This window comes from Diabrotica virgifera, chromosome 1, assembly GCF_917563875.1.
Source record: "Diabrotica virgifera virgifera chromosome 1, PGI_DIABVI_V3a".
Classification (NCBI taxonomy): Eukaryota; Metazoa; Arthropoda; class Insecta; order Coleoptera; family Chrysomelidae; genus Diabrotica; species Diabrotica virgifera.
Window position 1 is genome coordinate 283,988,103 of NC_065443.1, and position 17,408 is coordinate 284,005,510.

The 17,408-nt window shown below is 34.1% G+C and overlaps 1 protein-coding gene across 12 annotated transcripts in view; it reads left to right on the forward strand.

Annotated features, from left to right (window-relative positions):
• LOC126884845 (uncharacterized) overlaps positions 1–17,408 on the forward strand; it is a 127,418-nt gene that overhangs the window by 42,367 nt on the left and 67,643 nt on the right. The window lies entirely within an intron of this gene.

Sequence of the window (17,408 nt, forward strand, 5' to 3'; positions counted from 1 at the left end):
CGTCTTTATATTCGTAATCGAACTGTTTGCTTTTATTCCGACGCCGAACTGTCTATCTGGTTGAAAACTGGGCTCCACATCATAGATATATTAAACCTGTAGATTAGGCAAAGTATGGGCCGCTCTGTGCATCGAGGTGTAAAGCCGATATCAAGGACGCCATTGGTCAATATTCATTTTGAGTGGTCTAGCCATCTTTGTCCGTCATATGAGCGGTGTCGCTTAGTAAAAAGAGATAGATAGACCACGCCTTATCTACGGTTAACATGTCTCTGCTCCACATCCAGTTTCTCTGCAGTTTCATTTGCTGTAGAAATAACATCAATAAATTTGCTATCTATCCGAAATTAAAGCAATAATTGTTTTAAGGGCGTAGGCGCAAAATTTCGCTCCAATGTGTTTTAAATGATTTAATTTTTTTCGAATTCTGAGAAACTAATAATTTTTTTTTAATTGAAACGCAAAATGAAAGATTACATATTACCGAGTGCAGAAAGTCCCTCAGAATAACCAAAAAGTTTGATATATTTGAAATTAAAAATCACACTATTTTTTTACCCCTGTAACCTAATAAAATAAGCATTATATAAGTTTTCAGGGACTTTCAGCCCTCGGTTATAATCTTTCGTTCTATGTTTAAAATTTTCAAAACCACCTATTAGTTTTCTCAGAATTTGAAAAAAAATAAATGAATTTAAAACACCTTGGCGCGAAATTTTGAGCCTACCTCCTTAACTATTTTAAAGGATTTAAGGTAGACTGCATATTCAATGTTTTTGATTGTAAAATTTTGCTAACGAAGTTAACGTTCATCAGAACTTCATACCCTACCTATATATGTGGACTGAGAATATGAATGTAAATGTTGATATTGTACCTCCTAAATATCTAGCTTGATATTTTTAATTAAGATCAAATTTATCCGAATTTGTTATATCCCATAAAGCATCATACATTTCTATCAAATTTTTGTGCAATGGCTCTAAAGCATAAATTCTGCTGGACCGGTGACTGCATATCTTTACAGGATTTTCTTTGTTAATGCAGATTGTATAAATCAATACGTAATTTACTTACCTTTGAAGTTGAGATATGCAAGGTCGTTAAATGGGTAAGTGTTGTTTTGACCTGCGTAAAATTTTTGCAACAACTCTAATGGCGCCCCTTAATTGCCTGTGTGAGCCGCACACTTTGCACACGTGGACGGCGCGGCCCTGCCTGGTACACAACAGACAAGTTTTTGTAGGACGGCCTAGAAAAAGGTGGAAAGATGCAGCCAAAGAAGATCTAGAGCAAATGGGAGTGAGACAATGGGAATTAGTGGCACAGGACCGACAAACTTGGAAGTCAATAGTAACGCGGCAAAGACTCACGAAGAGTTGTAACGCCATTGATGATGATGATGACAACAAACAATGCAAAACAAAAATAAGAGTAGGACATTTGACAACAGAAGAAATAGCTATAAACACAGGAATCCGTCAAGGCTATTCACTGAGTCCTTTCATGTTTAATTTAATAATGGACAAAAAAATAGAAAACCTTCCCAGAACAGCTGGATTTAAGTTAGGTAACACATTTTTTAGAGTCGTTTGCTACGGTGACGATGCTGTCCTTATCGCCGATACTGAAGACAATCTCCAAAGGCTACTACATGCATTTAATACTAAAGAAAAAACTAAATGGGCTCATCAACACTGAGAAGACTAAGTGCCTAGTAGTTTCCAAAGAACCGATAAGATGCAAATGGGAAATTGACTCCAAATCTGTGGAACAGGTGACAGGTGAATCACTTCAAATACCTTGGTGCGGAAATAACAAGCTATGGAATCTCTCAAAAGAGGTCAGAGAACAAACAATGAAAGCAGGTAGAATCTCGGGATGCCTGAAATATATCATATGGACATAAGAACAAATATCTAAATACTGAAAGCAAAGTCAAAATATATAAAACAACAATAAGACCTATTATAACATATGCGGCAGAAACAAGACCAGACACAAAAATAACGTACAAATGATGAGAACAGTTGAAATGAGAACACTAAGAAGTATACAAGGCAAAACTCTACGTAACAGAATAAGAAGTGAAGACATCATAAAAAACTGTGGAATACAGGACATAGGAAGGTGGGTCAGACAGAGACGAAGATATTGGAATACACATATAAAGAGAATGGTTGGTTTTTAATTCCTGGGTTTGCGGTCTGTTATAAATAAAACACTTGATTTTGCTTAGACGTTTCGGCTGTTTGCCATTTTCAATAAGCACTTTTAATTATTAAACATTACACTGTTAACAAACATATTTTATATACCATACACGTAATATTTTGAAAATTTAAAAAAATGCACATCGTGTTTCTATAAGATGTTATGAGAGAATGCCAGGCATGGGCATTGGGCATATGGTAAAAGCACTTCACAACAGTTTTGGATGGTGGTCGTAAAACCAAAACGATAATATACAGGAGATCAAGTTACATAATATACGAAAGAAATAAATCTGACTAATGTTTAACTTTTAATAATGGGAGCAAGATTTTTTGTAGTTATGATCTGAGTATGTAACTCGAAATATGAATACTGAGGTGCGTATTTTTTTTTGTATTATATATGGAACAGAGGCTTGAACGCTAAAACAAGGATATTCATTAATGATAGAACATTATAATAGAACAGAGTATTTGATATGTGGGCATATAGAAGATTTTTAAAAATAACCTTGGTTCAAAAGATTAAGAGACAACCACGTCTTGTAACCGAATGAAATAAAGAAAAATGAGATATTAAATACAATTAAACTAAGAAATTTATATTATTTGCAAACATCTTATGAGAAATGAGATATGTGTTTATGTAGATCGTTATATAGGAAAAGATACTGGACAGAAGAAGCTTAGGACGCTGACATATATCCTGGCTAAACAAAATTGATATAATGATACAAACTGCAACTCTGTGGAGTTGCTATAAGAGGTAGCACGTAACAAAAAAATAAAAATGCCGTATTTAAAGTGTTTACCAATGGTGTGCTTACAACCACACTTAATTTATCAAATTGTGATATATATTGGAGAGATCTTTAATATCAGTTTTATTATTGATACAATTTTGGTCTTTCTTTATGTGGATCATCTCCAATATACATCTTTTGTTATAATCTGTACATTTTCAAAATCAAAACTATGGTTATTTTCTACTGAATGTTTGGCTAAGACTGTGGTGTTTATTTTGTTTGTTTGTACATTATGTTTGTGTGCAACAATCCTTCTATGTAGATATTGATGTGTTTGCCCAATGTATGTTGAATTGCAGTCTTTACAATTTACTTTATACACAACATCCGACTGCTGATCTTTAGTAACTTTGGGTTTAAATTTTGAGAAATATTTTCCGGATGTTTTAGATGATTTATGTCCAACGTTGATATCATATCTTGCCAACATTTTCGAGATTTGTTCGGAGAATCCATTAATGTATGGTAGGGATATGTAGTGTTTGGTTGGATTGGTGACATTACTATTATTATTGTTAGGTATGGTTTGAGTTTGTTTTAGATTGGCATTGGAGTTAGATTGATTTTTGATAATGTGAATTCTTTTTTGAATTAGACGGTTGTAAAAATCTGGTGGATAATTATTTTTTTCTAAAATGTCAGTAACTTTTCTCAGATTTTCGGAATGATATTGTGGGCTAGATAGTTTAATTGCTCTGTCTGTAAGACTGAAAATAACACTTCGTTTGTGACTTACAGGTGCGTTGGTGTTGAAATTTAAATATCTTCCGGACCAGACATCTTTTGTAAACCAGTTTGTAGTTATCAGTCGGTTACTGTTGTTATACTCTAAACTTATATCAAGAAAGTTCATTTTGTTGTTTTCCTCTAATTCGGATGTAAACTGAATTTTATTATGAAAGCTGTTAAACATGTGGAGAGTATAATCGATTTCATGCTCCGGAAGGCATACTAGGATGTCGTCGACATATCGTTTGTAGAAATGTATCTGATATTTTAATTTAGAAATGACTGTTGCCTCTAATATTTCCATGACCAAGTTTGCTATTGGTGCTGAAATAGGCGAACCCATGGCCACCCCAGAAATTTGAGAATAGTATTCGTTTTCATGTTGAAAAAATGTAGAGCTGAGGCAGAATTTTACACCTTCTAGGAAATCTTGAAGAGGAAGAGAAGTATGTGTTTGGATGTAACTCCATCTGGTTTTGACACACTCTAAAGCTATTTCAATTGGAATGTTAATATAAAGTGATTTTACGTCGAAAGATATAAGTTTGTGATTAACTGGTACGGATTGTTTTGAAATAAAACTGTGAATGGAGACAACTAAAGAGAATGGAGGACAGCAGACTCGTTAAAGGCGTAAAAACGAATAACCCAGTAGGTAAAAGACCACGGGGTAGAGCACCAAAACTATAGCGAGAATGCTGGACCTCATCGTCCGGGGAAGACTTGGTGGCAATGAACACCGCTCTTCCATGGCCGATCAGACACCAGCTTATTCCAGACCAAGTCGTAGATTCTTTTAGAATTTTAGACTACGACGTCAGCCTTTTTATTTTTCTATTTACTGGCCGGGGATTGAACCTCGATCGAATATCCTCTAGATTTGTCGATCGAGTGCGTCAGACCGCTTGACTGAATAAATATTTACTTTTTTATAAAATCGGTCGGACCATCTTGTCCGCTAGTGTAGAGGGTACACCAGCAGTGTTGGTGTTAGATATGTTAGTACCTTGGTTAATTCATTCACTCAGTGGCGGCTCGTGGCTTTAGGGACAGGGTCGGCAATGTTTTGTCTCCTCAGATAGGTATGTCATCTAATTAAAAGGCTTCAATTTCATAGAAGATTTTTGGTTTTTGTTTATTTTTATTTTTTTTGTTTTTTTTTGTTTTTTCCTATAAATTTAGAACCTAAACCTGTTTATAAATTAACTCTCGTCTATGTTGCTTCGAAGTAGCAAAATTGGTTATAACGTCATTGTAAAATTTATTATTGTTTTGGAGAGATTTTAAACGTTTTTTTCTATTGAAATTTGAGACAAGCTTGACAGGCTTTAGGGACAGGGTCGGCAATGTTTTGTCTCCTCAGATAGGTATGTCATCCAATTAAAAGGCTTCAATTTCATAGGAGATTTTTGGTTTTTGTTTATTTTTATTTTTTTTGTTTTTTTTTTGTTTTTTCCTATAAATTTAGAACCTAAACCTGTTTATAAATTAACTCTAGTCTATGTTGCTTCGAAGTAGCAAAATTGGTTATAACGTCATTGTAAAATTTATTATTGTTTTGGAGAGATTTTAAACGTTTTTTTCTATTGACATTTGAGACAAGCTTGACACTATCTCTTGTTTCATGGTGTTTCGACAATACGTTTTGACTCTTTTGAGACAAGAGAAATCCCGTTCATTTGAGGCAGAATTTGCCCACATTTGAGAACAGTTTGTTGTACCTAATGAATTGCAGTAACTATATAAAATTATATATATTTTGTAACTTATCCCACCTTCCGAAAATATTTGAATCAGCAGATTAAATTTCATTTTCTTATTTTATTTGATTAAATAATGATGGATAATTTTTAATGAACTTGTCTAATAGATATTTTAAAAATTCTTTGGCGTAACTTTTCAATTTTGAATCGTCAAAGAGGTAAATGACTTTTGACAGTGAGTAAATAAAGCGGGGGTGTAATAGTTTTAACTTTTGCCTGGAGACCGTACAATTCACCGGACATCAAAGCAGCGCCGTCATAAGTTTGCCTTACCAATTTATTTTTGATATCAAAAAATTTTAATCTGTCCTTTAAAACACCAAAATTATATTCTGTCTTATAGCTTCTACTCACGTCTGAAAACCTAAAAGCTCTCATAAATATTAGACGTAACGCGTATCGAAGAACAATTGATAATTGTGAATGACATGTGACCTCTATCAGTACCCTAATAACACAAACCATTCCAGGAATGTTCCTAGAAGGTACACACAGGACATTGAAAACATTCCTGGAATGTCCCCAAAAGCACACGAACGTCCCTGGAAAGTCCCAGGAAAGTGCTGTGTCAGCATTTTAAATATTCCTTGAATGTCTTGTTGGAACATTCCATGAATGTCTACGAATGTTCTTTGAACATTCACAGTATATTGTTTAGACTGAATGTCTTGTTGAAACATTCCATGAATGTTCTTAGTACATTCAAAGTATATTTTTTAGATATTCTCTGAAATATATCGTCAGTGATGTGACAATACCTCCTATATGTTTTTTCATGAGTTTTGGAGGAGACGAAAAACATTTTTTACGGTCACCTCCTGTTTTCATATGTAAGTTTTGACTTGTTTTGTAGTAAATAGATAGTTAAATTTACTACAAAACAAATCAAAAAATATATGAAAACACGAGGTGGCCCAAACAAGTTTTTCATCTCCTACAAAATTCATGGAAAAGCAGATAGGAGGTATTGTCACATCACCGACGATATACCAGAAGTACAGTAGGAAAAATGAAAGAATATCCATGAACGAACATATAAAACACGCTGTATTTTCCTGTCACCGTGTCACACAAAAAACTGGTCAGCACAAGTACATGTAATAATTATTGTTACTTGCACTGGACAATTTTCTTTGTGACACGGTGACAGGAAAATACAGCGTGTTTTATATGTTCATTCATGGGTATTCTTTCATTTTTCCGACTGTATATGTAGCCATACTAAATAATACATCCTTGATAAATATAAACATTTTTATTGCACAAAATCTTGTCATATATATTTTTCCATAATCATCACTACGATGACGATTCATTGTATTGAATTGTTCATTAGAATTACAATCTGGTCGTAACTCTGACCAATGAGCAATTTTAATTTAACCTAAATTACTACTGTTCCTTAAAATGAAGAGCTTACCCATAGCGTCTCTTATCTAATCTAACAGGCACACAAGCACTATGCTCTGCTTTTCTAACCGCACTATTCTAACATACACATGCACACAAGCATTATGCTCTGCTTTTCACTATCACTCAAACTAGTTCAAAAGGCTTTGTCCTCTTCAATCTTCTAGTTTGCCCAGTAGTATCCAGGAGCTGGATTTCCTCAATATTCTTGTAGGTACTTACGAAGTTGTTGCCTGTGACTTCCAACTTTACTCCAACTTTAAAAACAAATCCAGCTGTAAAATATTTATGTGCCTGAAGGCTTTTGTATGCTTTCATCTATAATATCTATAATAGTAATTTGGTGGAATGCACTTTATGGTAAAATCCAATTCTGACTGAATTGTATATGGATCTAAATCCCCAATTATTTTCAGCTTCAATAAATATCTAAAACAATAAGAGAAATAATCTTATTGCTTGCAAAATTCATCAATATTGATAAATATCAGAGAAAAATGAACATTAATAAAAATTGTTTGCCCTACCTTTCTCCAAACATCTGGTGTCTCCAATAATAATTTCCTTAAATAATCACTTTGCAGTGTGGTAAAGTTTATAAAGTTCACAAAATACAGCAAACGAAATCCAAATGAATCCAAAATATGACGATAAACAGTGAAATGATGAAATGAAATGATATTACAAACATAACCTCTGTAACCTGTATGCCATACCAACCAGAACTAGAAGTCACGTGGTTTGGATTGCCTAAATACATATACACGCGCAGCAAATTTGAAAATTAATGCAAATTGAATAGTAAATGACCTCTCTTAAAATATAGGACATTGGTAGTATGTTCATAGAATGTCTTGTGGTAACATTCCACGAATAACTTAATCAGATATTCACCGAATGTTCCTTGAATGTCCAGTACATTCAAACATTAATAGAACTTTGATAGTACATTCCTGGAATGTTTTGTGTTGTTAGGGTAGTTTCGTCTACTTCTACCGAAAAGGATCAAAATGTAACTACTAATTGATTCTTTCATTCTGTGCTGTTTTAGGTACGCCGCTAAATCTCTTCGAGACAGAAAATAAATTAGAAAATTCCAGATCGTATTTGTTAAACAATTTTATTTGTTCTCTTTAATTAACTTGATTTAACGAATGCTCCGATTCATCCTGTCCCCTAAATGGCAATTCCTGGCAACTTAAAAAACTACAATATTAATAATTAAACGACGTAAAACTACTTTATTTCATAGTTTCATCCCGGGCGCGCTATCAAGGTACGTGGCTAGGTACGTGCTTTGCTGCCGTTTGCAGATCACCGATCGGCAGATTGGTATCTGCCGGACTTGCCATTCAAATGAATACGGGGAATGTATAATTGCTTGCCTATCGGCTAATATTCCATAGCTTCTTATTAGAAACAAATCGTCAATCTGGGGACGGCTTGCCGAAGCGGGCCTATCGCAATCGGGTGCATGGCTATAGGATCATTAATTTGAAAAGTCTCTTACGCACAGCGCACATGGATCACTTAACGTGTCGGATCGATCGAATTCTTTTAAAAACAATGAATAAAATTTAGTCTGTATTATCTCACAGATTTTTTTTATTTCACAGAAACGAATATCATCAACTCTGATTAAATTAGATATTTAAAAAAATCTATAATGTGTCCATAAATGTGTGGGTCGGCACTGCCGGCCCTGCCGACCCTGACCAGCCGCCACTGCAGCTGAAACAGGTTCCTTAGGTAATTTTGTGCTCTAACGAAGTTGTGTTGTAGTTTTTATCATTGTATGATACAATGATAAAAACTACAACACAACTTCGTAGACCACAAAATTACCACGGTACTGACCGTACCAGTTGTAGCCGAGTTGCAAGGAACCAGTTTCAGCTTCTGATTTTCTTTGAACTGTGCTCGTTTACCTACAAACAATCGGGAAGTCCATGCCACTCGGCGCTCGCCATAAATGGCCATAAATAGGGAGTTTGTCCGAGGATCGTAATGGCTTGATTACACGTAACGAGTACAGTGGCGAGACAGCAAACTGTTACTAGGCCGAGACAGTGGTGAGGGCGAGAGATGGTTTATACTACTATTTGGCAATTTTTTAATTTGGAGGCGAGTCAGTTCAGTTTCGATTCACAAAAACAAAGAGTAGTGTACTTATGGATCGTAAAGAACATTAAAAATATATCAAACAGCTTATACCACTGCTTATACAAGAATTGACGGATATATTATGAGAAGGAGATAATCGTCTTTGGACTATAGACAATGGATTTTAAGAAGACCAAATCTCGGTGCTCCCGATTTCTTAGATTCATTGATTTTTTTATTTCTTTTCTATTATGTCGAATTTAAATTTAAATTTTATTTGACTTCTTGAGTTTTAAAACCAACAATATTTATTTCTTCTACAATCGATACGTATGCTGCATCACGTTTTTATTTATTCTTACACTCCAAAGATTTGAAATTTCATAAGCACGGGTGTGACTTATACAACTGAACTAAACTGAATTGAGGCGCTCAGAGCAACAGTGGCCCAGCCCACATCCCACAATTTTAGCAAAACGCTTTTGTTACATTAAAGTTATGCATTACTTAAGAATTTTCAGATACAGAGTGGATCAAGCAACCATTGATTGAGCTACTCTCATCTGAAAATACTTAAATAAGTGATAACTTTATTGTAATAAAAGCGTTTTGGTAAAATTGTGGGATGTGGGTTAGGCCACTGTTGCTCTGAGCACCTCAATTGTCCTATCTGAGTTCCATTTGTTAGCTATTTTTGAGAATTACAAATCACATTGATTATCTCAAGTCGTCTCCTCTGATGAAGTGGTAGGTGTTATGCACAGTTACACAGCGAGTGTTGTTTACACATACCGAGTGGATTGGCGAGTATGCGATTGAAGGGTGGGAGGTCGAAGACTCGGCCTAGTAAACAGAACAAGATCCGAGTGACTGTCTCTCCATATGACTGGGTCGAGCGCTCGGCCAAGTACTCGTTAGTATGTTTATACCAAACGAGCACTCGACCGAAAACACTGTCTCGCTACAATACTCGTTACGTATAATCAAGGTTATAATCAAAAACTTTAAGGGAAATACACTATTTCACGTTGAGTTGATTCCCCTCTTCAGCTTTTATCTTTTCTGTTACATATTTTTTATTTCGCAAGGCGTGTCACGTCACGTTCCGTTTGATAACGTTTTTTGAAACCCCTGGCGCGGAACGGAGAGGGCGTAATTTGAGAAGAGGCGGCAATTAAAATTAAATATTATAAAGCAAAGTTAAGGTTGATTCTGTGGGTGGATGTGGATGGTTTACTGCATGCGGGATATTCAATGCTAGATTATGTACGTCACGAAAATTTTGTACTATGACAAACAAACTTTTATTTAAATTAAACTTTGTGTTTCCAATTATCAAAAGTCACATAATCACTGCGGCAAGGGATTATAAGTTAGAAATTAGTAGGGGTATTTATCCCACAACCATTTATAAGGGGGGGAATAGCTGAATGTGAACAGAAAGTAGTATTAAATATTTTGTTTGCTAGAGTCAAACGGCAACACTTGCAACACTGGCAGATATTAAAAGAGGTAGGCGTACGACAAAACTTAATTTCACTTATAACTGAACTATACGAATACGCTACTGGAACAGTTAAAGTGCTTGACACACCCTCAAACGAATTCCATCTAAGATAAGGTCTTAGACAAGGGTGTATACTGTCTCGACAATTACTCTCAATTTTTTAAATTTATTATAGTTATTTTTAACTTTTAATACCTTCGAACTAGTTTTTTTCGAAGGATTGTCACTATTCTTTCTCTTCTTCCTAGATGAATATGTTCCTCCTGTAATCGCATAAACCCACATCTTGACACACTCGTTAAAAGCCGTGTTTCTGTTATTGCCAAATACCAATGCCAATGGAAATATCGCTAAGATTACGCATTTCAATAGATGATCCGGGTAGGTTTTATTTTATTTAAGAGCGCAGGCGCAAATATTTTACGGCTATTCCTACTTTTTCTTACTTTACACGGCAAATTACGTGTAGTAAAATTCTTACTGGTATGGATATGTACATAAACATTACTTGACAATGACATTGTCACCATTAACTTAGAGATGACTTCTAAATGTTCTTGGAGACAGTTACTTGTATAATCGCTTAAATTATTAATTCAGTTAATTAATATGACATTTTTTTCACTAACTATGTATTCAGTGATTATAATAATTTATATACTATGCATTAAAAACTAATAGATACTTAATCGAGAAAAGAGGAAAAGTGATAAAGTGATTTTTTTAATAATATATCGTTATTATGGAACTCTTACATAAAATTTTAACATCTTTAACAACAAAATACTTGGATCACAGAATATATCCTGGTGTATTCTCTGCTTGGGATCTTCCATAAATAATAAACAATAAATAATTTTTGATTAATTTCACGTCTTAAATCAATTATTTATCAAATACACTATCAATATTATTACTAATAAACAACTCAAAATATTCCTGAAGCCGTGTCAAATATCTAAAATTGTCACTCTCTTGTCAGTACATTCTGTTCGACTGATAGTCCGTTCTTTAACGGTAAAATATTGCAAAATTTCTAAATTTTAAAGAACCGCTTGGATTGACACGAAATTTGGCATACACATAGCTAACAAGTCAAAGAAAAAAGTGATATTGTGCCGATATATGTGCTTTTGCCCTGGGGGTGGTTTTCACCCCCTCTTAGGGGTGAAAAAATACTCGTCCAAATTAAGTCAGGAAATGGATAAACTGGCTAATTTTAAGTAACTTTTGTTCTATAGAGTTTTTCACTAAGTCAATACTTTTCGAGTTATTTGGCAGTGAATATGTTCATTTTTAAAAAAAAATAACCACGCTTTTAGACGGTTTTTCGCAAATAACTCAAATGGTAAGTATTTTGTCGAAGGAACATTCTAAACAAAAATATAGCCTGTAAAATTAAAAAAAAAGGTGTATATATCACGTCTCTATACCTAGTAGAAGCAGAGTTATAGCTAATGAAAAATAGGTTCATATTCGTCAAATTCCAAATGGGATATTTTAACGTGAAATAACCAAAAATAAAGTACATTTCGGGGAAAACTCATTTCAACTTATTTAAAGTGTTTTAAAAAAGCTTCATTTTTGTTTTATAAAAAAAATTTCTATCAAAAGTAAACAAGTTACGCTCAAAATAGAGTTAGTCCCTTTTTGTTTTGGTAAAAAAATCGAGAAAATCACCCCATAATTAGTATCTTAAATGAACTTAATCGTTACGACTTTACAAGTTTCTTGACTCGTGTATGTATTGTTTATATTATCTGTAAGTTTCATCGGTTCAAAGTCCTTATTATTGAAAAGGCCGCAGTTAAAAGGGGTTGAACCAGTCACTGATCACGAATGTATGCAAATTTAGAAACACCAAATCTTAATCAATTTTTGTCTAACAAAAAAACAAAAAATACATGACATTCAGAAAAGCAATACTGACTTTTTTGTTTTTAGAGATTTTTTGTATCTCTAACAATTTTTAAGTTATTTTGAAAAAAAGCATATTTTTCAAAATTAAAATTTTTAAAAATTTTACTTTGAAACCAAATTTTTTTCAAAAATATGCACTTTGAATCAATGAAACTTACAGATCATATAAACACAACACAAGTAAAATAATTTGTGGAGCGGTAACGATTAATGTCATTTAAGTTGTTAATTAGGGGGTGGTCTTCCCGATAATTTTTTTGCCAAAACAAAAGGGACCAACTTTATTTTGAGCGTAACTTACTTAACTGTAATGATAGAAACCTTTTATAAAAACAGAAATAAAGCTTTTTTTAAACACTTTAAAAAAGGGATAATGAGCTTTCCCCAAAAAGTGCTTAATTTTTTGGATATTTCACGTCGAAATATTCTATTTGAAATTTGGTGAATATGAATCTATTTTTCATTGGCTATAACTCTGGTTCTACGAGATCCAGATATCTAACGCGTACACTATTACTTTTTTATAGGCTATATTTTTACTAAGAACGTTTTTTTCGACAAAGTACTTACTTTTTGAGTTATTTGAGAAAAACCGCCCAAAAATGTGGTTAGTTTGTTGAAAAATGAACATATTCACTCACAAATAACTCGAAAAGTGTTGACTTGGCGAAAAAGCTCTATAGAACAAAAGTTACTTAAAATTAGTCAGTTTACCCATTTCCGGACTAATTTTGGACATATATTTTTTCACCCCCAAGAAGGGGTGAAAGTCGCCCCCAGGGCAAAAGCACACATCAGCACAATATCACTTTTTTTCTTTGACATGTAAGCTATACATATGCCAAATTTCATGTCAATCCAAGCGGTTCTTTAAAATTTAGAGCAAAAACCGTGAAAGAATGTACTATGAGTGCGTTGTATGACAAAGATAGCGAATGTTCGATTTGGAAAATATTGTCAGGGACATGGTGTTCATTTGTTTCGAATATAGAAAAATCTAATAAACATTTTTGAAAAATTTAAACGTAGAATGAAAGACTAAATTATTATAGACAACCGAAAGTGATTTAGAATAAATAAAAATGTTCTTTTTATTCAGATATTTGAAATTAAAAATCACACTAAATTTTCTCTTAGTTTTTCACCCCTGTAACTTAATTATATAAGTTTTCAGGGACTTTCGGCCCTCGGTAATAACGTAATATTTCATTCTGCGTTTTAACTTTTCAAAAATACCTATCAGTTTTCTCGGGATTCGAAAAAATGAATTCTATTTAAATAGATAGAATTGGAGCCGAAAGTTTGCGCCTATCCACTTAATACAGTAACGACTCGTGACCTCAGTACGCGGCTAGGCGACACATATACCTTTATATATACTCTATAGGTACTCTACTATACTCTACATATTATATACTCGTATACCTATATACACAGTGTGTCGCATTTAAGATGAAGATATATTGCGGCTATCAAAATAAATACAGATTTAAAATTTTGCAGTCAAGCAAGTGTGATGGTTTACATTTTTTAAGATAGTCATAGTCAACTCAAATTTAAATTTTAAACGCTATCTACTGCGAATCTACAAACAGGGCGAATTTTCGATATTTTTCTTCGCGTTAGAGATATCGGAAAAAGTTATTTGGAAAAGTTGTTCCAAATATTATTCTAACCACACGTATCAAATTTCATGACAAAATTCGCACTTTTAGTTTTTTCAGTAATTGTAGTCAGGATCCTAAAACATACAATTGGCTATCCCGAGATGTAGCTCGGGACAACCATTGCCGAAGGCGCAACCAAATGTAGCCTAACCTAGCCCCAAAAAGTTCCCGGAAATTCTCGTCCGCTAGGGCTAGACAAGCCACAGTTACAGCGCTGTGCTTAGCGTAAAGAATGAGAGACGCATATCATTCTGTTCTGTTCTTTAGGTTAGGCGGATATTAAAGTGCCTGACCATAGGGTAGTGCCATAAATAGAAGTCAGTAGTACTACTACGAGGAGCGTATAATAATTACAACTTCGAAGAGAAATTAAAAAGTAGCTTTTTTATTTTAGATACTTACGCATTGTGTTAAAATTTATAAATTACAATTTTGAACTAAATAATTTATATTAATAAATAATTTATTATTGAATTGTACATTTGAAGAGGTTAATCAGCGCCTACCTTGCCTACCCCGACGGGCCGCCCCTGGCTTAATGCTTTAACTAGAAATATACATTTTGCACATTCTGACTCACAAAAAATCGTGCTCAATATATTTTAATTAAATCTTTAAAATTGAGTTTAGCTGCGATTTTAAGAATTTTCTTTTGTGACAATCATATAAATATGTGGAGATGTCATACAGCTCGATATAAAAAATACAAGAGCGATTTATATTTTACGTCACCCCTTAACATGTTTTTTCTTTCTATTTTTATGACAAGGTACATTTCCCTCTTCAGGTTGCCACGTGCCTCACGTGGAACAGATTTTTTCCGCGTAATAAGAATGAGAGGGAGAAGTTTTATCGATTATGGGCCCATACCATCTGCGTCTATATTGCAATTGTATTAACTCGATTGAAAAGAAAAAATGTTGGATGAAAATAAGCTCTTGCATTTCTGACAGAATTTTTTGTAACTCCAAAAGTACAGGGTATATTGGGAAGAAAAGCTTTCAGATATACAGACCGTTTAGTTTTTAATTACTTAGATAAAAAGCAGCGCTAAAATGGGCAACATTGCTGTATGTATACTGTAGTTATATTTTAATTTATTAAAGATGTTCAAAATTTATCTACTTGTTCCGATACTAACACTGTGTTATTAAAATCACTTTATCAATTTTCCTTTTTTCTCGATAATTAGTTTTCATTGCATAGTAGGTATATAAGTGTTGTAATCACTTAATACATAGTTAGTAAAAAAATAATAAGAACTCGTTGTAGCTACAGAAAATGTTGGTTTAAATATAAACATCTCAAAAACAAAAATAATGACAAATTTGGTACCCAACCAGAACATCAGTATTGGTGGGAAGGAAATAGAACTCGTAGATAGATATAAATACCTGGGACATGAAATTACGATTGGCAGGGATAACCAGACTCATGAGCTGAAGAGAAGAATCGGTCTTGGGTGGGCAGCATTTGGAAAACTGAGAGAAACTTTTAAAAGTGAGTTACCCACATGTCTAAAGAGAAAGGTATTCGATCAGTGCGTCCTCCCAGTCTTGACGTACGGATCAGAAACACTTACCTTAACTAAAGCCTCGGCTACCAAACTAAGAGTCACGCAGAGAAGAATGGAGCGGTCAATGTTAGGAATAACTCTGCGAGACAAAATCAGAAACGAAGAAATCAGGAGAAGAACAAAGGTGACTGACGTCATCGAGAGGATAGCCAGGTTGAAGTGGAGATGGGCAGGACACGTAGCCAGAATGACAGATGGGCGATGGACGAAGAGGTTATTGGAATGGAGGCCAAGAGAAGACAAGAGAAGCGTCGGTCGACCGCCTACAAGATGGACTGACGACTTAAGAAAGGTAAATAAAAACTGGATGAGGGCGGCGCAGGATAGATGGGGTTGGAAACGAGGGGAGGAGGCCTATGTTCAGCAGTGGACTTTTGAGGCTGGATGATGAAAAAAATAATACTGTTTATTCAATTAATGAATAATTTAAGCGATTGGGTAAGTACAGATTGTCCAAGGATATTAAAAGAACAATACGCAAAAGCTATCTCTATAGCTATGGTAATCTATAGATATTGAAATTAATATTCCTCTGTTGGCAACCCGCACAAACATAATAAATACACTTGCTAATGTTTACAGTGTTGTCATCTAAAGCATGTATATCTAATTAAAATCTAAACAGTCTTTATCTAGAATCGTAATAACTAGAGAACAGAATAGAGGAACAACTTTTCATTAGGTACATGAAAATATGTTAATTTAAACTATTAAGTATTTTTGGTTCATTTTGAAAGAGATTCAGAAAATAATATGATACCAAGACGTTATAACAAATATACTTAGTTCATCTTGTATTTTATTTATATTTTCCTAATAGGTTCCTTAAGAACTTTTTCATTGTCCAGGTTTCTCAGGCGTATATTTCAATTAATTTTAAAATTAAAATTCACCATCATCATTATCTTTGCAATTACCCTTATGAGGGGTCAGAGGTCAGCTTCGTTATTTATATTTCCCTAAAAGTTTCTATCTTCGGTCAAATAAATATTATTTCCCTTTACCGATATATCCTGCCTACTATTTCCAGGAACTCCCAGATTAGCAATTCTTCGTCTTCATCTTCTTTTGGCATAGTAACCCTGGATGGGTCTTTGCCTGTCTAGGTACGTCCTTCCAATCAGATATCTCTTGTGTCGTTCTTTTACATTGTCTTATGTTCATGGTTTTCAGGTCGTCTTCCACGTCATCCAACCATCTGGGCTTTCCTTTTTTTTGGGCTACCTATCGGCTTCCATTGAACATTTTCTTTATTGTTTTTGCATCGTCTTGTCTCTGCACATATCCCAGCCATGACAGTCTTCGACTTTATGACTTTTCACAAATCGTACAATATCATAACCTTCATTTAATTCATTAACCTCCTCGTTTCTCCTGATTCTCCGTGTCCATGTGCCGGGCCTCTTACACCGGGCCATATACTTTTCTCAGTATTTTTCTCTCGAATGTCCTGAGTTGTGATTACTTAATCTTTTTTCGTCTTTACTCAGGTTTCACAACCATAGGTTACTACGGGTCTAATAAATGTTCTATAGATAGTCATTTTGGTTCCTTTGTCTAATAATTTCGATCAATCTTTTATTAGCATAGTATGTACGATTCCCGCTGGAAATACGCGCTGATATATTTCTTAGGTATACCTAGATTACGAAGAAATTTCAGCATTTTGTCTCTTTTCACACTATCAAAAGCTTTTCTAAAGTCTATTTACATA